This window comes from Macaca thibetana, chromosome 17 (assembly GCF_024542745.1).
Source record: "Macaca thibetana thibetana isolate TM-01 chromosome 17, ASM2454274v1, whole genome shotgun sequence".
NCBI classification, from domain to species: Eukaryota; Metazoa; Chordata; class Mammalia; order Primates; family Cercopithecidae; genus Macaca; species Macaca thibetana.
The window spans coordinates 13,487,242-13,508,419 of record NC_065594.1 but is presented as its reverse complement, the minus strand read 5'-3'; the positions used below and the strand labels follow the sequence as shown (position 1 = coordinate 13,508,419).

At 39.1% G+C, this 21,178-nt stretch overlaps 1 protein-coding gene across 1 annotated transcript in view; it reads right to left on the bottom strand.

Annotated features, from left to right (window-relative positions):
* Positions 1–339: 339 nt before the first annotated feature.
* RFC3 (replication factor C subunit 3) overlaps positions 340–21,178 on the bottom strand; it is a 666,103-nt gene continuing 645,264 nt past the window's right edge. The window contains exon 9 of the mRNA XM_050766090.1: positions 340–924. The gene's annotated coding sequence lies outside the window, so the exon portion shown is untranslated. The remainder of the gene's footprint in view (positions 925–21,178) is intronic.

Genomic DNA, 21,178 nt, shown 5'->3' with positions numbered 1-21,178 from the left:
CTTCCTTCCTTCCTTTCTCTCTTTCTTTCTTCTTTCATCTCCTTTGCAGAAACTCTCACTAATTAGGTATGATTTTTTAAGGTAATAGAAGACACATATGGTATTGTTCCTTTGATCCAATTATCATTCCAAGCCAAAAATCCATTCAACCACTCCTATTGCCTGGTTATAAAATAGCTATTTTATTTCCTTTCTTACATCTGCCCATTCTTCATGAAACAGCCTTCAGGTAAGTGACATAGTCTTAAAAGCAGCCCACAAAAGTAAAGCAAAGCATAGCCTTCCTCTAAAATCTCTAGGCCCTGAATTTGGAATCAGAGCTCCCTGGCATTTAACTTTGTACAAATCACCTGACTAGTCCAAGGCTCATCAGTAAATAGGAATGAGAACACCTGTTCTAACCTCTGAGCCGTGTAGAGTATTCACTGGAAAAATGTAAGCTTTGTAATTTGTGAGGATCTTGAATACCTATAAGCTGTTATTAGTCAATTTCCTTTTTAATAACTATATCAGGAATTTAAATCACACACACACACACACACACACACAACAAATCAATGTAGTCACCATGCATATTGTATTAGGTTCATCCCTAATTGCCTGTATTGCTCTCCCTTTGGTCATTTCCTTCCGTTGCCTCTGCTGCAGACACAGATGAACTGATAGAACACAAGGATCTTCCTGGCACATACACACATGGACTCTCCCCAGCCAGAGTTTCCCATGAAAGCTTAACTACAAAGAAATTCAGAGAAGGAAGAGAATCTGAACTGTAATACCCTGTGTCTAGGCTAGATTTCTGATTAGCCATTACCTTATGCTGGTTATTTTCATCCTCATTTCTGGAGGCCTTGGGCTTATTCATTAGAATTTTCTCCAGCTATTCATTTTCCAAATGCAGCCATTTTTCTGGTATGATATTGCCTGTAAGTCAAAACAAGATAATGTTCACTATTACCAATACATTTTTTATTTCTTTTATTTTTTCCATTCAGCTTTTCCCGTGGGCTTTAAAAAAAAAAAAAAAAAAAAAAAAACTCTTCCTGTTAATAATACTTTATATTTGGATGATACTTAACACACTCTCTCAGGTACAGCATATTGGTTAATTTGAACCTCAAAACAACCACCTATCTCATGTGGTATGTAAACCAGGAATGGCTATTAGCTACTTGGTTTTGTGAATGCAGAATCTCTGTTTTACTTCTTTGCCAGGTACTACTAGCAGAAAAGGGACTGGCATCCTCTTTGCTGACCTCAAAATAATGTTTTTAATTGGACATGACCCTGGGCTGGATACTTTATCTCTCCTTGTTTCTCTTTCTTCATTTACAAAAATGGAGTAGATTTGATCATTTCCAAAGTCCATTTATCTTTAAATTTGGGTTCTATGTCATAAAATATTTATTGTGCCCCTGTGTGTGGAGTACTGCTAATTCTAGAGCTATGAAAAGTCATAATGCACCCTCACTGTCTTCTAATAGTTTATGATAGAGCTGAAAGGGAGCGGATGGTAATGAGAAGATGAAGGAAGATCCAGGGTTTAATTTTCTAAGTCCTACATGACTGACATGCAAAAATAAGTGCTACAAGGGAGGAGGGAAGGTCATTATTTCTCCAAAATATTGGCACATAGATTGACAGCCGGATCTTGGAGTTTCAAAGTAAGGGAGAAGCCCTTCACCTTAACATTGGCTACAGACCAATATAAAGAGAATAAGAATAAAAATTGTGTCTATGGATAAAAGGGGAATGTTTACATTTAAAAAGTCAGTATAGGGCCGGGTGCAGTGGCTCACGCCTGTAATCCCAGCACTTTGGGAGGCCAAGGTGGGCAGATCACAAGGTCAGGAGATCAAGACTATCCTGGCTAACACAGTGAACCCCGTCTCTACCAAAAATACAAAAAAAAAAAAAAAATTAGCCGGGTGTGGTGGCGGGCGCCTGTAGTCCCAGCTACTCGGGAGGCTGAGGCAGGAGAATGGCGTGAACCCGGGAGGCGGAGCTTGCAGTGAGCCAAGATTGCACCACTGCACTTTAGCCTGGGCAACAGAGTGAGACTCTGTCTCAAAAAAATAAAATAAAATAAAATAAAAAGTCAGTATAAAGGAAAAAACATTTATGGGGTAGAGGAGCAATGTTCATCAGTTTAAAAGTTAGCATAAAACTTATGAAAATTCTATAATAAAGGACTTCAACAAATTTTTCACTTGTTTCAGTGTTTCTTGAGCTTTGGAATGAAAATAAAAATTACAGCAAGGCTCTAAGCAGACAAAGATACATAGGATAATGGATAATTTTGGGAAACAGCTTTTAGGGCTAAAATTTCTCAGTGTGTATTTTTCCTGAGTTCAATGCTTTTAAAGATGGCGCCCTGTGAGTTACCATGACAACATATAGATACCATCTAGGTTCAGGCTACAGATCTCAACTCAAGTATTTTGTCCATACACTTTTGGAAAAAGCCTGTTGATGTACTGTAGATGGAATGAACAAAACATGGAGCGGTTGATGCTATTATGGCCCATTTCTTTGAAATAGTATTAGTCTGGTTGAAGTTGCTTCTACAGTTTTGAAGGACCCTCTTCTTTCCATTTCATCATTGCCTTTAAAGTTTGAAGCGTACTTCATTTTCAGTTCCTTATTGAATGTCTCTCAAGACAAGGCAAAAATAAAGGCTAAAGCTCATTTCCTGTGTTCATGATTCTTTTAAAAGGGAAAAAAGATTCAGGTGTTGTTGGTCATCCTGTAATTTTGGAGTTGTTCTTTGTCCTTGGGCTGTGTTTTCTCAGGATACTATCCTTAGAATTAAATCCAGACAAAGAATTGACAACCAACTTGCAGTTATGAAGAAATAAATGGGAAGATACAGATGACATAAAAGATCCCTAGAACACAGTTGTTTTCTGTCATTGGTTGTAATGAAGGTAGGTGCTTGGGGCAACAATACTTTTGGCAGCTGCCACGCAGTCACCCACACAGCCATTCAAGTTTGACGAATTCCTCAGATAGGGTGATGGTTCTAGAATAGGGTGGGAAACTGAGATTCTCTGTTGAGTCACTGAAAACAAATATCTTCAACTAGTTCAGGCAAATGAAACCTTTAAAAGATACTGTTTCCAAAGGCACACAGGACATTAATCGTTTAGTGTGATTATCATATAAACAATCTAAAACTCAGATTGAGGAATTGGGTATGTGATATCAGGTAGAATGACATGAATTTGATTTTTTTCCTGGTTTTGTTCTATACCCCAACTTGGGCTTGTGAGACATTTCTTAGCATTTCTGAGGACAGATTTGGATTTTGGATTTCACACAGGCAGCTGAACCTGGACAGACCAGTAGCACCATGCAGCCTTGCTCACAGTTCTTAATGGACTGCAATGGGTTACATTGCCTCAGTGGCCTAGAGTTTTGTGGTTTACAGCAGAGATCATCTGATGCCCTAAGGATGTCAAGTTATTTGGTGAGTGTGAAATAACTTGTTCTTGTTTTCAGTGAGATTTCTGGTCTTTCTGTTGTGGTTGTTCTGCAATAAAGATTGAACTATATACCATTGAGTATTCAACATGTTTTATTTGTAAGAATAATCTTTAATATGTATTGCATAATAGCGCCACAAGAACTTAATGAGAGTAGGTGAATAGCAATATTATGGCGTAATTAATAAAGAGAAAAGACTTTGTTAGGTTGTTTAACTAATATGTCTGTTGAAGTAATTGAGCCAACTTTAATGGGCTTTGGTGTTGTCTTAGCATAAATCCATGTTCATAAAAGTTAATGGTAGTGATATTTTTTACTTATGAGAATTCACTTAACAAGTGATTTTTCAAGAATAAATTACCTGCATGGGGCAGAGTAAGCTTGTACTCATCAAAATCACTCACCTAGATAACTGAAGGAAGGCTTAAACATTCACATTTCATTTTAAAAGTTCTTACTACTGAAAAACGCACAGATATTGAATAAGTTAGGAGAATATATTTGAAATAATTTCCAACATTCAACCCAGTAAAAGTTACAATACGAAATTGTCACAGAGCTGAGTAGTATTAGGCAAGATAAAACTAACAGCCTGGAGTCATTCTCCCTCTCTTTGTCTCTCTCTCTGTCTCTCTAATGATGCTTCAAAACAATAATTTGATATAATAGAATCATTTTGTATAAGTGGCCTAACCTATCAGTTGAAGACAAAAAAAACCAGAGTGAGGTATTGATAAAAGCAGTTTTTATTTCAGTCAGTCAAAGTTTTACTTTGAATTCTAAGAGGAAACATTATTTTCACCTTGTCTCTCTTTCTAAATATTCATGAGAAGTATCACTTGCAGTCCTAAAGTGTATGAGCCATTTCCATTTGCCATTGGAAAACTGAGCAGTTCTATCCATGTGAGGATGTTGACAGATGAATCAATGTCACTGGTGAGAAAGAAGAACGGATTAGGGGTTAATGGGGAGGAGTAGGAGCACTGGTTTTGAAAAGAATTAAGTTAAATCTATTTCTTTCATTTTATCTTTTGGAGTGCAGGAGTGCGATGCTAAGTCACTGTATCCTCAAACTTCTGGGTTCAAAGGATCCCCCCACCTCAGCCTCTGAGCCTCAGCCTCTGGGTAGCTGGGACTACTGGTGCACCTCCATGCCTGGCTAATTGTTTTTATTTTTATTTTGTAGAGGTGAAGTCCATCTTTCTGTGTTGCCCAGGCTGGTCTGGAACTCCTGGCCTCAAGCCATCTGTCTACCTGCCTTACAAAGTGCAGGGAATACAGGTGTGAGCCACCACGCCCGGCCGAAATCTATTTCTTAATTAAAGAAATAGTGTGTATTTGTATGGAGCATGTGTGTTTACAGCTCTCCTCGAAAATAGCTTGGATATTTATTTGGAAATATGTCTCTCCCTAATGTTTATTAAACTTGGCCTGGGTGGAGGTCCACGGGGGAGAACATAATGCTTGATGGAAGTGAATTAATGCTTAGCATTCCCCTGCCATGCACTTGGTTCATTTTGAGCCCATGACTCAAGGCAGACCCCTCAGAATGTATCTTAGGAATTTTGCTATGCATGTGGCCTTGATTCTGGAAATACATAGCCCCTAGAACTGCAAGTCTCAATGGAGAGCCTTTGTGAGGAGTCAACCCAGAAAGTGCAACTTAGGAGAAGAGAAACAGAATTCTGATAAACTCTACTGAGCCTCTGTTTTTAGCCACTCTTGAGATAAAGTTTATCCCAGAAATTGGGAGCTAAAACCCAATATATTTCCTTTGTTTTTAAGTTAGTTGAGTTGAGCAGCAACCAAATACATATTAATAGATACGTTGCTCACTACGGCAACATTGGAAAACAGAGAAACGTGCAAAAATAAGTTACAATGACCTTTGATTTAATTTTGATGTATTTATTTCTGATTCCTTTTTGTTTATCTCTATAGAAAGAGGTAACTATGATTACAATTCTAATGTATTTTTCCATTATTTTTCTTATCTCTGCAAATGCATAATAACTTTAATTTTTATTAACTTAGGATTGTTTTTACATACATAGGAATATGTCTTTCTTTTTACAAAACAAGAATCAGGTTATGTTAATTTTATATCCTTTTTGTTTCACCTAACACTGTGGCATGGGGATTTCCCTATTTTATTAACACACATTTATAATAGTGAAATGATATTCCATAGTATGCATAACCACAGTTTACTTTTCCATTATTGTTGAACATTTTGACTATTTCCATTTTTTATAACCTGATTGTTCATGTTATTAGTACATAATTTTTGCCCAATTTTCTATTTCTCTATTTTATATTTTATTTTATTTTATTTTATTTTTGAGACTGAGTCTCCCTCTGTTGCCTAGGCTGGAGCGCAATGGTACAATATCAGCTCACTGCAACTCCGCCTCCCGGGTTCAAACAATTCTCCCGCCTCAGTCTCCTGAGTAGCTGGAGTTATAGGTATGCACCACACGCCTGGCTAATTTTGTATTTTTAGTGAAAACAGGGTTTCGCCATGTTGGCCACACTGGTCTCGAACTTCTGACCTCAAGTGATCCACCCCCTCAGCCTCTCAAAGTTTTGGGATTACAGGTGTGAGCCACCACACCCAGCTGAATTTTCTATTTCTTTAGACTGGCTTCCTAGGAAAGGCTTTGTGAGACTGAAGTGGATACATTTTGGATTACAAGTAGACTCTTGCTATACATATCAAATTTCTTTCCAAAAAGTTTATAATAATTGTTGTACATTCCCAACAACCTTGCCAAACCCAGACATTATCATTTTTTGCCATATCTACTAATCTAAGAGTCAAAAATGTACAACATGCTGTCATGTTATTATATTAGAATATATTTATTTTACTACTGAGAGGTTGAATATTTTCTTCATATGCTTGATCATTTATATTTCTCCTGTGAATCACTGTTCACATCACTTCTCCATTTCCTATTGTCATTTTACCACTTTTAAAAAAGATAATGATTTTAGGCTTTTCTTTTTCAAAATCAGTGATTGTAATAAGTAGTACTGCACTGATGGTTATTTTAGCACTCACTGGTACATCACAAACAGGGACTTGGGACTGTCACTTGTCCTAATTCCAAACTAACCATGTAATATATTTTTCTTTCTTAAAAGTAGCAGCAAAATTGGCTTCTGAAAACAAAAAAACCAAATCAACTTTTGGTAAAACTGAGGATAAGACAGAGATAAATTTGTCACCAAAGGTTAAAACATACAACTTCAGCATTGCCTATTATTATTGATTTAACTGCATGCGAAAAAGACTTGTCCATTGTTCATTATGTGACATTGTATGTCACAGATGTGATTTTTATTTAAGGCACTTATTCAGTATAAAATCCTGCTGGAGGGTTTGAAACAACTCTTTTTTCCCATAAACTGTCATCTACCAGCCTGCAACTTTATTTGCTGGAAAGAACACATTCTGTTTTCTGAGAGCAGTGTTTATGTTTTCCAGAATCGTAGCGTAACACCTTGTCACTTCTTACTCAAAAGGTTATTTCCTCATACTTGGATGCTAGATCATTTCCCAGGGATAAGAGTTGGGGATACAACTTTTAAGTTCAAGTCTACAAAAACTCTACTTTCAAAACTTGCTTTTTATTGATGAGTAAGTAAACTCACTTTTTATTGACAAGTAAATAAACTTGGCAATGTATTTTACTGTTCTGTAGTAAAGCTATATCCAAAAAAAGAAGAAGAAGAAAACTTGCTCAGCTAAAACCTTTATGAAAAACCAAAATTATTAGTTCTACTTTTCTTCCGATAATGAAATTTTAATTGCCAACGAAGACTTGCTGATTTCATGATAATACCACGTCATATGGAATGGATAATTTCCTAATAAAATACTTCTCCTTTATGACTTTCTTGACCCCACCTAATAATAATCAAAAGGGTTTAAAAAGTGACAGAGAGTCATTTTAGTATATATTTAGTGCTTTTCCCCTATAGCTAGATACATTAATGGGGTTGTAACACTGTTTCTTAGTGTTAATTACCACAAAGCCTGAGCCATCCTCATTACATTTTTCTCACTATTTATTTTATGCCTTTGATTTCTTGGTTGTATTTATTACAATATTTGCTAAAAGTTGCCTTTTGGAAAATTAAAAGGCACTTGTTAGCAAGAAGTACAAAATCTTTTCTGTCTCATAGTTTAAGTATAAATTTTGGCCCTGAGTGGGTTAGTCTGCATTTGATGATTCTTTGGCACGTACACACACACACACACACACACACACACACACACACACACACACACACACACACACAGCAAGTACGTAATATATACATTATATATGAAAATACATATGTGCCATTAAAAACTTTTTGAGAAATAAATAAGTCAACAATTACAGTAACATGTGAGAAATGTTTATTAATTCATTGAAGGAGAGGGCATTGAGCTACATGAAGTCAAAGGAAAGACACCGAAATGCCTGTTTTCTCATCTTCTCCTAATTGTGGCCTCAGGTCTGTGGGTTTTCTGCTTTCTCCACTTCTTTGTCTAGAACCACATTAGGGCCAGATTTTCCTTGAACAATGAGAAAAGAGGTAATCACAGGTTGGGAGAGCTATAGGATGGTGATACGGACAGGGATATCCAGAAACAGCAGATCTGTGGCCAGGTGAGGACATGAATTCATGACCAGGTAAAGAGAAAGAGGAAGGGGAAACAGATGGGAACTCTGCTAGGAATGAAAGGGAGGCAGACCTTAGAATACCCAGGGGTAGAAGTAGGGGAAGACTGGAGAGGCTCTGACTTCACGCCACACAGAAGGGGACAAAGTTTGTGCAGAGACAGCACCCCTGCCTGCTGCCCGGAGACCAGCACTGGCAGGACAGAACCTTCAACCTTCCCCCTCTCCACTTCCCACATTGCCAAGCTTGTGAGTCCTGCCCCTCCACACATCCTAGCTGCACCCTCTCCTCACCATCCTGATCACCAGTGAGACTCCAGTTTCCCCTGTCCATCCTGGGCAACCTCTGAACCACAATCCTTGCTGCACTTCTCTTTCTGAAACACAAATCAGATTATATCACCCCTTATTTAAAATCACTTCAGATGGGCAAAAGACTTGAATAGATATTTCTTCAAAGAAGATGCACAAATGGCAAATAAGCACATGGAAGGATGTTCGTCATCACTTACCATTAGGGAAATGCAAATTAAAACTACAATGAGATATTACCTTATACCCATTAGGATGGCTACTATTAAAAAAACAAAAAGACAGAAAATAACAAGTATTGGCAAGGATATGGAGAAACTGGAAGCTTTGTGCATTGGTGTTGGGAATGTGAAATGATGCAGCAGCTGTGGAAAACAGTATGGTGGTTCCTCAAAAAAATTCACAGAATGACCATGTAATTCAGCAATTTTACTTCTGGGTATATATCCAAAAGAATTGAAAGTAGGGACTCAAATTGGTATTTGTACAGCCATGTTCTTAGAGGCATTACTCACAGTAGTTAACAGGTGGAAGTAACCCAAGCATCCATTGACAAATGAATGGATGAACAAATTGTAGTGTGTGCTTGCAATAGAATATTATTCAGCCTTCCTGCCTGTAATCCCAGCATGCTGGGAGGCCGAGGCGGGTTGATCACTTGAGGTCAGGAATTTGAGACCAGCCTGGCCAAGATGGTGAAACCCTGTTTCTACCAAAAATACAAAAAAAAAAAAAAAAAAAAAAAAAAAAAAAAAAAAAAAAAAGGCATGTTATTTAGCCTTAAAAGGGAAGGAAATCCAGACGCATGCTGCAATAAGGATGAAGCTTCAGGACGTTATGCTAAGTGAATAAGTCACTCACAAAAGGATACATACTTTATAATTTCAGTTATATGAGGTACCTAGAGTGGTCACATTTGTAAAGACAGAGAGTAGAATGTTGTTTGCCAGGAACTGAGAAGCACAAGAATAGGGAGTTATTTTTTAATGGGCACAGAGTTCCACTGGGAAAGGTGAAAAAGCTCTGGAGATGGATAGTGATGTCGGTTGCACAGTAATGTGAATGTACTTAATACCACTGAACTGTATGTTTAAATGTGGTTAAAATGGTACAATTTATGTTATATATCTTTTACAATATAAAATCGCTTTGCATCTTACCATTAATTTTAGGATAAAACCGCAGTTTCTCAGCTCGATAACACCTGTCTCTCATGATGTGGTTCCCAGTTCATCTCTTCAGCTTGTCACTCATCCCTTGGCCCACATTCCCAATGCCTGGCACTTCTTTGTTTTGTAAGACTCAGCTCAACCTTAATCACCTTCCCTGAGAAACCATCCTTGACTCCCCACCACCTCCCTTCCCACCCGATACTAGGTCCTACGCTCCTCTTGGCTGGGTGTGCCTCCTCCTTCTTATCATAGCACCTTATGTACCCCTTCATCTGTCTCATTGAATTCAACATTGTACAATTTATTTTTCAGTGAACTCCCATTAGACTGCAAGCTACCTCTGGGTGGAGACTGTGTCTTTTATCTCTGTTGCTCTACTGTTTAGGTCATGGCCTTATACATTGTAGATACTTAGTCTATGTTTGATATCTGAATGAAGGAATGAAGTAATTGAGGAGAGGAGGAACATTCCTCATCTCATATATGAATTCTAAGCTCATCTCATCTATAAATTCTCAGCTCGGCTCATCTATAAATTGGAATAATAATAGCAACTACCTCTTAAGGTTTTTTGAGAATGATGTGACACAATAATATCTGTAAAACAGATAACACCTGACATATAGTAGTTGCTCAATAAATGTTAGATATTATGCACGTTCTTTCTTTTTCTCTCTCTTTTTTTTTTTTTTTTTTTTTTTTGAGATAGTATCTCGCTCTGTCACCCAGGCTGGGGTACAATGGCATGATCTTGGCTCACTACAGCCTCCACCTCCCAGATTCAAGAAATTCTCCCGCCTCAGCTTCCTGAGTAGCTGGGATTACAGGCACATGCCATCATGCCCGGTTAATTTTTGTATTTTTGTAGAGACAGGGTTTCCCTATGTTGGCCAGGCTGGTCTTGAACTCCTGACCTCAGGTGATCCACCCGCCTCGGTCTCCCAAAGTGCTGAGATTACAGGTGTGAGCCGCTGCGCCCGGTCAGATGTTATTCACTTTTATTATTAAATGACCCATGAACCTTTTAAAGTAAAGTTTTTATATGCCCTTCATAATAAGAATTGAATAAGGGAAAGATGGGAGAGAAAATGGCAAGGAAATACCAAAGACAGACATCAATCCTTCTGGATTCTCAGGATGCCCTGTAATCTGTCCTCCAAGTTGGTGAGAGACATGACTCCTTGACATAAATAGATGGGTAGAATCAGAAGGTGGGTTTATATTCTAAACCAGACTGTCACGATGAGACTGTTGATCAAACCACCCCCCAGCATATCAGCCTTGATGACTCCCAACCTCCCCCAGAGATGGCTCCTCCCTTGGGTAGGGGGGACCTTCCTTAGGAGGATGATCTTGGAGGCAAATCGCCCTCCTTGTCTGCTTGCAACTGTGCCAAGAAGCTAGAGCCCCCTGCCCAACTCCACTCCCATGGCCTGACCACATCAGAAACTGTGAGTGTTACCTTCAGGTCTCCTTTACCCCAATTAGGTAGTTTCTTGGGTCCAATTATGAACACAGAACATGTCTTCTCTCAGGACATTCCTGAATTTGCCGAGGTGATTTTTCTCTTTTCTCCAGAATATGCAGCTATCTAAGATACGCCTCAAAGGGATATATACCAAAGAATATTTGTTCAAATTACACTATTATTTAATCTGGTGACCCTTTCTCCTTGCCAAGTTAGAGCAAGGAAAGTATAAGACATCCAAAAGTTTGTTTCCTGCATGGGTGTTATTTTGCCTAAAAAAATAAGGGAAGCTCTTAGAAGAAAATCTTGGAAGCAGGGATAGCTTTATCTAAAAGAAGGATACATAGATGGAATTGACCTGGCCTTCCAGGTCTTGCCACGAAACAGAGGTAGGATCGACAGCCTGGGGACTAAGAAGATAAACATGTTGTATGAGTCTGTGGCATTATTGATTTCTCAATAATTGTTTTTCCAAAGTGATCAGAGTGAAAGTGTGAAAACAGAAAGGGTTCCTGTGCTCATCTTTGACACTAAAGAGAGAGGAAGCTGCAGAGACTTTAGCCCTTCACATAACTTGTCTGGGGGGTGTGTGTGTGTGTGTGTTTAGTGGTGCCCAGTGTCAGTTAAAAAGTGTAAAGAAAGCAGACTGACTTCTACAGTCATGAGGAGGGAAAAAAGTGAATCTAAGCAGCCTCAGGGCTTAACTCCAGAAAGACATGAGAGGTTCCAGGCTGGGCACTAATAGACAACTGGCTCAAATGCAGACCACAGTCCCAGAAGGCAAGAATATGTCTGTGTGCATTTAGAAAACCTGCGGCCCTACCCATTTTTCATAGTTTGCCTCGTAAGCTGTGACTGGAAGAAAATGTAATCACCTTTTCCCCACAATTTTCCATGCATGCTTTTTATGAGAGCAAAAGCCACGGTTCACTCTGCCTTTCCCTTAGTAGGACACCCCTGGGTGGTGTGAGCTTCTGATGTCCCTTGAGCAGGCAATCAAAAGTTGTTGGGAGCAGCAGGGGGCAACTCTCTCTCTCTCTCTCTCTCTCTCTCTATCTATCTGTGCAGGGTATGTGGAAGACGGAGTTGCAAAGAAAGTGAAACAGAAAGAAGGAGCAACAGTGTAGAAATTTTAACTTGGATGTGTTCAAAATGCATTCAAGAGGAGGATATTCAGCCCAGAGCAGGGACCACAGGGCTGGCACACATCCTGCCCACTCACCTATTTCATTCTGACAGCTGTCATCTCTATTCAACCTGACACAATTGAGGGCATTACATGCTTTATTTTATTATCCAGGCCATTGTTCCCTTCTCTTGCTAAGGACATTGACCATAGTTACATCTCGTGCTCTATCTATTCTGATTTAGACTCTGCCTTCATGAGTAGAAGAATTGGGTCAAGTTGAAATTTTATAAGTCTTGCAACCAAAATTTTAGCACAGTCATGTGTATGTGTGTATATATTAAAGGTAAAAATGTAGGTCAGTGAAAATTAAAACAACAGAAATTGCCTAATTTCTGGTATTCATAAATTATTTGAATAAGAAAATCACAATAATAAATGTTATAATTGTATTTTTTATTATTGTAGTTCTGTATGTTCAATATTTATATGAAAATTTCAGGTTCATATAGGAGTATTCATTTTAATACTGCCAACACAGTCAACCTTATATACATCATTGAGAGGGCAGTAACCACGAGATCCAAAGCTGAGGAATTTTTACTGTTGTTACTCATGTGATTAAAAAAGCTTCTCCTTCCTGTTTCTCCAGATATTAATGTTATTTTAACCTACTTATAATAGTACAAATAGACAGTTTAACCTCTTAAAAAGCATGAGTTTCGATGTATTTAACATTATATATCTGTGCACAGTCTTGAAATGCAAGTCATTCTTATTCTTACATGCGAAGTTTGACTGTGATAAATCCCTGTCATTCAATGTGTATAGAAGCAGAATGAAGAGGCTAGGTCAAGGATTTCATACTCTTTCTTTTCCTTTTCTGACAAATAAAATAGCTTTGCCTCTCAGAACATCCAAACAGTTAACCAGACAAATAGAACTAAATGTGTACTTAAATGTGACCCTAAACCATCTGAGATGGAGAGAAGGGATCATATTTTGTGATGTCAGATTAGATTCTGGATTTCCAACACTTATATCTGTAACTTAAATGATGGAAAATATATTTAAAAGTATTAAAGAATATGCAGATTTTTCTACCACTTTGGCTTTAGAAGCAAGATGAGGAAAAACTCAAAAGACATTTAACGACATAGTATCTTTAGTTTTTAATACTCGATAGAAACCACCGTAAATTCAAAGGACACACAACAGACTGGGGAATGCTTTTGAAACAGACATAGACACGGCAGAGAAAATAATATCCAATCGATTTCCTACTCGGCAGGGACATCTTTATAAATGAAATCAGTCACTCTTTGGATGGAAACTTCACCTGCTCATAATTTTGCTCAGAGTAACAGCCACATCATCCCTGTGGACACAGCCCAGCAGAACCTGGGGGGCAACTGCTACCTGACTTCACCTCCCTCCCCCCACACCTGCCTGGGTGCACGTGGCTCCGGTCACACTGGCCTCCTGGCCAAGCCTGCTGCCATCTCAGGGCTCCCTGCCCTTGCTGACTCTCCTCCTGGAATGGTCTTTCCACGGATATTTGGCTCGCCCTGAACATCTTATCAGTGAGGCCTGCTCTGAGCAACCTACACAGAAGAGCAGCTCCTGCCCACCTGGGCTCTCCCCTTCCCCTGCTGTATCTTCTCTATAGCACTTCGACATATTCCTCACATTCTTGTTGATTTGATTTTGGAGTGTCTCCCTCAGCTAGGCAGAAAACTGCCTGTCGTCAGGGATTTTGTTCACGGCTCTATCCCCGGCTCGCGGAAGTGCCCTGAATAGAGTAGATGCTCAATATTTGTTGAATGGATAAACCAAGACATAAAAAGTTTCTATAAACTGAAGAGAAAAAGGTTAAAATCCAATGGTGATGCAATTCATGGAAGAATTCTAAATGGTCAATAAACATATGGCAAATGATTAAACTTACAGAAATAAATAAAATATACATAGATGAACAAGACACCATATGTTTACCCATCAAATTGGCAGGAAGGTGGAAATGCAGTGACAGCCAGTGCTGTGAAGGACGGGGGCCCCTGGGCTGTTCCCTGTCATGCTGGTAAAGGCACGAATTTCTACCACATTTTAGGACAACAATTTGTCAGTACCTTTTAAAACTAAATACACATCTACTCAGGGAGATTCTAGGTTTCACAGGGGCTCAAAGCTTAAATTTTATTAGCTTCACTCATTTTAGCATTTCATTCATGCTTCTTTAAGAAAATTAATGCAAAATTACAAATACAAAATGAAGTCTAGGATCCTTTAAAGGGCTTGTGCAACCAGGGCTTTAAAGCTCCAGCTTTGTTACCTTCCTGGCAAATCCTGCCCTATTACACACACACTTTCACCTGCAGCCTCACTTCTGGGAATGCACCCTATACACAACAGAGTCCCAGGGCATAGAAGATGTATGTGCAAGGCTTTCTACTGCAGCATTGTGAATACCAGAATAGCAATTGATGGCAATCTTAATGACTGTCAATAACGAGAGGGTGAATATATATATATATAATATAATACAATATAATAGATATGTAATATATAATATATAATATATATAATATAATACAATATAATAGATATGTAATATATAATATATAATATATATATTATATATAATATGTATATTATATGTGTAATATATAATACATATGTTATATATTATATAGTATTATATATTACATCCATTCTGTGATTATTATTCTGCTATTAACATATCTATGCAACATTATATAAGAAAATAAAGTGACACAATAATGTAACTAGTGTAATATATTTTGATAAAAGCAAGAGTAAGAGAGTAATGCCATGTCTGCGTTTATATGTACAGATGTGTGTGTGTGTGTGTGTGCATGTTTGTATGAGTCATAGAAAGATAGGGAAAGATATGCATCAACCTCAGGTAGAGGGTGGGATGGAAACGAATGGGGGAAATGAAGAGAAAATTTTTCATTATACATCCTTGAATTATTTGACTAGTTTCAATGAATACATTAATGCTTTCATAATTTAAAAAAGAAGTAAAAATGTTACAGGTAAAAAGAAAAGGTCATCCTCTCATGAATTGCATTGATGATTTTGAGGTGGAGATGATACTAATCAAACATTTTTGATTTGCTGCTCATTGGCATGGAGCGAGGCAGGGAGCAAATTGAGACAAGTGATGTGATAAGAAAGGAAATGTTTAGTGTATCCAAGAAACAACGCAAGCTATGCTTAAAAAGAAGAGATGATAGAGTCAAGTTATGGAAGTGTAACATTCCAGCAGAGAATGGGCATCATTATCAAAAACAAACAAGCTGAAGTTTGAGAGGCAACCTGGGTCCAGGGGCAGTGTCCTCAAAAGGGACAAATACCCAAAGAGTGTAGGGTCAAGCCAGAGGTGGGCCAGATCCGATAATGATGAACAGTACCAATATCAGTGAGGGCGCACCACACACCGGGCAGTGTGTTGAGTACTGTGACCTAGCTCACCCCATTTTCTCATGTCCTATGAAGCAGGAGCTTTTAGGATGCCCATTCTACAGAGGAGGCAGTTAGTTCAGAGGTTCATATTACTAGAAACTGGTGGAGCAAAGACGGGAGCCTAGGCTCTCTGATCCTAAGCCCTCATGCTCCATTGCTATGATACCCAGCCTCTCAAGCGTGTGGTGCTAATCAGCATAGACATCTTAGCCTACACACTTCAGGGCCTCTCTCAGGCAGGAGGTATTAAACAGAGGTAGTGAGAGGCTAAGATATGCAGGAAAACATATGCCAATGAGAACTTGCAGTGTTAGAAATATCACATGTGTAGTTCTGTTGTAGAAGGTGCGTTCCATCTGGTTCATCATTTGTGCTGTGCCGGGGATCTGATAGTTCCACCACAATACAGAATACAGATTAAGTAATAGGTTTTATTGGACAAGGGGAAACTTGCACAAGCCAAAGCCCAGCAAAAGAAGGGAAGGATTATCTTGTTTCCTGAGAGGCGCGTCAGGGTCTACGTGCTCTGGGCCTGCAGCGTGGTCTACAAGTGCCTGAAGAGATGGAACCCTGTGGTCTCTGTTGTTATAGGATAAGTTAGAAAGGCAGCTGTTTCTGTTTGTGTGTGTATATGTGTGTGCTGTGTGTGTGGGAGGGTGTAGGTTGGGTTACCACATAAAACACAAGATCCTCAGTTAAATTTGAACTCCAGATCTATGATTAATACATTTTTAGTATATGTGTCCCAAATAGTGTAATGAATAAATAATTATTGGCTGTTTTTCTGAAATCAAAATTTTAACAGAGAGCCTTGTTTTATTTTATTTTATTTTATTTTATTTTCTCCTTTAAACACGAGCCCTTGTGGGGAGATTCACAGGCAGCTTGGTACCAGTTTATCCGGATTGGGGGATACAAACTATTTATATATAGGAGTTATCTGGAAATCCTAGCTACTGAAGGCCTGATAAGGAAGCCACAGGTTCTACGGGAAGCTGAATCAGCTATAGTTCATTTCCCTGGTAGCTATCTTGTCCCAATGATCCAGGGCCCCTTTCATGAGCAATTCCTGTCATCCAGGGCCCCTGTCATGAGCAATTCCTGCTCATGACACTACATTTGTTCTAGGACTTAGAAATCATCGAAATCATTTGGGGATGAGGTGTCTCACCTGTGAAAGCCATTTACCACATATTTACTGACAGTTACAATGTGCAGGGCACATAACATGGGTACAAAGAAGACTATGGAACTTCTGACTTCAAAGAACTTAAAGGTTGCTTGAAGAGTCAGACAAGGAAGTAAATGTCATAGCTGGGATGTAAATAGCAGGACAAAGGAAGGCATTGGGACTTCAGGTGCAAAAGAAAGGCATCAATCTAGTTTTGGGCAGTTCTTGGGAGGCTTCCTAAAAGAGATGTTTTTTGAAGCAAATCTTGACCTGATCTATTTAAAGTCAGGAGACTGGAGCAAATGACTTCTTTCATCCTTCCACAAAGTTCTGTGCCACTGAGCATGGTGAATGAATCTTACAAAAAGGAAGACTTCAACTCAGCTGCTAGGTTTACCTGTCAAAGGTAAGAAGAAGGGCTTCAAAGAGCCAATAGAGAGATTTAGCTAGGGTGATGAAGTCTTCGGACTTTGTTGAGGGACATCTGGGTCTTAAAATGCTAGATTTTGGATCTCTAATTTGCAGCACTGTTCACAACAGCAAAGACTTGGAACCAACCCAAATGTCCATCAGTGATAGACTGGATAAAGAAAATGTGGCACATATACACCATGGAATATTATGCATCCATAAAAAAGGATGAATTCATGTCCTTTGCAGGGACATGGATGAAGCTGGAAACCATTATTCTCAGCAAACTAACACAGGAACAGAAAACCAAACACCACATGTTCTCACTCACAAGTGGGAGTTGAACAATAAGAACACATGGACACAAGGAGGGGAACATCATACATTGGGGCCTGACAGGGGTTGGGGGATAGGGAGGGATAGCATTAGGAGAAATAGCTAATGTAGATGATGGGTTGATAGGTGCAGCAAACTACCATGGTGTGTGTATAACTACGTAACATACCTGCACATTCTGCACATGTATCCTAGAACTTAAAGTATAATTTAAAAAAAACAAAACAAAACCCTAGATTAGGCAGTTCTGATGGAATTGTTAACTGCAGCAGTAATTAATTGTGAGTGGCTATGGGATCTCTGAGCCCTGATGAGGTCAGATAGTCTAGAATTGAGGCGGTGATTCTCTGCAGGTCTGCTTAAGTGACTCCTCATTCAGAGAAGTGTAGGGAAAATGAGATCCTCCCACAGTCCTCTCTGAATTGCTAATATTCTATTCCAACTGCCACCGGGTTCTTTCTAGAGAATAAAAAATGAGCAGCCTTCTGGACCCCCAGAATGAGCTAGTGGTTGTTGCAAAGCCACCAGCCATGAAAATAAAATTGTTTACACATCCTTTTTGGTGGTGCTTTTTTGAAATCTGTTGATTAGAAAAGAAAAAAAAAAAATTCATGACCTACATGAACACCAGAGTAGGACAGGGGGAACAGAACAGATATTTATGATTGACTGAGAATTTCAATCTCAGCAGCTACAAGGATGAACTTGGGATCACTGGAAACGGAAATAGTTGACTTCACAGATGGTAGGCGGCTCTTGTCAGAGAAGACTGTTGTGAGCATGAGCCTAATTGAGAATCTCCTATCTGCATAAATTAACCTTTCTTAAAACTATGATATTCTCAGGAGAATTTTCAGAGTAAACATTTCGAGTGTTCCAGATCTCTTCAGTGGAAAACTTATCATATCACTGGACAAAGGTTAATTTCACCGGTTCAAAAATGACACATTGGAAATTCAAACAGACAATGATCCAGCTTAAAAATGATGCAAAAATTTGATAGCTGAAGATGTACTATCTTTCTGGCTCTTGTGATACTCTTCTGTGTGTTCTGTTGTTTGAACAGCTCCTTGGGGAAAACATCTGTCTACTTGAAATCTTACTAGAAAAGTAACTTCATTTAAATCTTTCCTCATAGTCCTCTCATGCAAATTTCAGTGTACAGTAAAACAGTCTAAGAAATATTAAAGCAATTAGGTATATTTAAATTAACCTGATAACATTTTTAAAAAATCTATAGTAATTTTTATATGCAGCTACATGTTTAATACTGAATAGCTGCCATTTTCTTTAGACTCCTTTGAACTGGTCCAAAATAACTAGAGCTCATGTGATGCTTTTGGGCCCCATTGCTCCTGGGAACTGTAAAACTAGATACTGCTAATTAAATTGACATGTGTATACCCAAGTATAGGGCTTGCACAGTAGAAAAAAAAAAAGCACTTTTTTATTTCTAAGGGAAGAAAACTCTGTCAGGCAGGGGAACCAAAAATATCTGTTGGGGCTGAGCCATAAACATGAGAAGGAAGAAAAAGCCATAGTGGACCCGTGATACTTAAAGTTTTCTTAAGTACTCTTGGGGTCAACAAAGAACTCATTAGTAATGCTGTCCATTGGGCATTGAAGTGAAATTCAAATGCTCGCTCTTCCTACTTTTAGACTTCAACAGTAAATATTTATTTTAAAAACATCAAATGGATTAGGATCCAATAAAATAAAAATATTTTCTCTCAACCTCTACAGTCCCCTACTCCACTCAAGCTTTATTCTCCAGAAGCCACAGTTTTTAATCTTATCTGGTTTTGTTCTTCTAGTGGCTACCTCCATATATCTAAATTACATGATTACAGCAATACTTCTTGTACTTTAAAAAATGTAAATATATTCATAACTTCTCATTATGAAAGATGAGGAATTCGGCATATTTAATCTTCTCTTCATTTCATTTTCCACTTCTCACTTTTTCTTAGTTGTGCTATAAAGTTTGCGTCTTACTGACCGGGCGCAGTGGCTCACGCCTGTAATCCCAGGAGTTACAATTGGGAGGCCGAGGCGGGTGGATCACGAGGTCTGGAGATCGAGACCATCCTGGCTAACACGGTGAAACCCCGTCTCTACTAAAAATACAAAAAAAAAAATTAGCTGGGCGTGGTGTCGGGCGCCTGTAGTCCCAGCTACTCGGGAGGCTAAGGCAGGAGAATGGCGTGAATCCGGGAGGCAGAGCTTACAGTGAGCTGAGATCCGGCCACTGCACTCCAGCCTGGGCGACAGAGCGAGACTCCGTCTCAAAAAACAAAACAACAACAACAAAAGTTTGGATCTTATTTTGGTTACCTGTATAAATCTAAATAATGTACTCCAACCTGTCTTAATCTGTCAACTTTAGATGCTATCTGCAAATACCACTTAGGAGAGGAAATTATGGTTCCATTCCTTCCTTCTGATAGCAATTCCATTACTTTCCTACTGTTAAAGCTTCCAGCGTAGTTATCCCTTGATATCCCTGGAAGTTCCAGACCTCCTTGGGATCCCCAAAATCCATGGATACTCAAGTCCCTGATAAAATATGGTATAGTGTTTGCTTATAACCATCTTCCAGAAATTTATCAAAATCTCTGTCTGGTTGATAGACTCACCCTATTACTCTTGTCCTTTTGTTTTCTTTCTTTCTTCCCTCCCTCCCTCCCTCCCTCCCTCCCTCCCTCCCTCCCTCCCTCCCTCCCTCCCTTCCCTTCCTTCCTTCCTTCCTTCCTTCCTTCCTTCCTTCCTTCCTTTCTTCCTTCTTTTTGTTTTTGAGATGGAGTCTCACCCTCTCACCCAGGCTGGGGTGCAGTGGCTGGATCTCAGCTCACTGCAACCTCTGCCTCCTAGGTTCAAGTGATTCTCCTTGAATCTAGAACCTACACGTCAACCTACCAAGTAACTGGGAGTAGGTGGGACCACAGGAGCATGCCACCTTTCTTGGCTCATATTTTGTATTCTTGGTAGAGATGGGGTTTCACCATATTGTGCAGACTGGTCTCAAGTGATCCACCCGCCTGGGTCTCCCAAAGTGCTGGATTACAGGTATGATCCACCCTGCCCAGCCTCTTCTACTTCTTTACTACTGACATTTTAGTGGAATTTTGGGGAAGAGAGGGAATAAAACACATGGGCTTGGGCCATCATCTTGACCAGATCTTCTAATTCTTCCTTTTAGCCAAGGCATTCGATTCTCTTGTTTAAGTAGGACTTGGAATGAATGCAGTTCAGGTGAGTCATTCCCTGTTCAAAGACAAAGAATAGCTTCCCAGAAAGTCTTTGACCCTTCTTAGTTTTTTCAGTGGCTTCCCCGCCTTAGCATTAACACAGTCAAGTCATAATCTTGCTTCCCACTACTTCCTCATGAACCCTCTGCCTAATCAAACAATTGCTCACCATTTCCTGAAAATAACTTTATTTTTTCTGCTTGTACTTTTATTCTGCTCTTCTCTTCCCCTGGAATTCTCCTCCACCCCAGTACCTGAAAACGGAAGTGCTATCTAGCCTGCA